Source organism: Etheostoma spectabile, chromosome 21, assembly GCF_008692095.1.
Source record: "Etheostoma spectabile isolate EspeVRDwgs_2016 chromosome 21, UIUC_Espe_1.0, whole genome shotgun sequence".
NCBI lineage: Eukaryota > Metazoa > Chordata > Actinopteri > Perciformes > Percidae > Etheostoma > Etheostoma spectabile.
In genome coordinates this window covers 11843402-11843938 of record NC_045753.1, presented here as the reverse complement: position 1 = coordinate 11843938, position 537 = coordinate 11843402, and the positions used below count along the sequence as shown (strand labels likewise).

General features: G+C 46.0%; 1 long non-coding RNA gene across 1 annotated transcript in view; it reads right to left on the bottom strand.

Moving 5' to 3' along the window:
* LOC116671084 (uncharacterized) overlaps window positions 1-537 on the bottom strand; it is a 23076-nt gene that overhangs the window by 21640 nt on the left and 899 nt on the right. The gene's annotated exons all lie outside the window — the stretch shown is intronic.

Below are 537 nucleotides of genomic sequence, written 5' to 3'. Positions count from 1 at the left end.
GGGATAGTTTTGACACCACGAGGGCACTGGGCATTCCTGTGACTCCTCTTAATTACTAAATGAGCTCATTCCTGTGTTATTTGAGTCATAAAAAGCCATTTCCTCTAGCCACTTCCTGTTTGCTGGAATCACACACAGGAGAAAAAAAACTGTGCACGTGTGTAGGAGGAGGCATCAGAAAATTGAGTGTGGTTGTGTTGTTACTTAAGGGCAGAGCATTCTCCAGCACGCCCACACCGGATGTCTTTTGTCCCTGGCCAAACAGAGCAGCGATCAACGCTCGGCAGCCAACAGCGTCCGTTGGGTTTGAGACACCCTCCGCTCCCAGGCTGCAAAGAGCTCAAACAGGAAAGATAGGAGTAAAAATAACACAAAGAAAACAATAATTCAGTGTATTGACTGATACAATCTGGCCCCAGTCTGTCACTGCAGACAACACAACCTCCTTCCTCAGCAATGGGACTGTACTTCATGAAGAATATTCACAATGTTTCCGCATGTTGTCAGCATTTCTGCTCATATTTGCTTCCTGATATG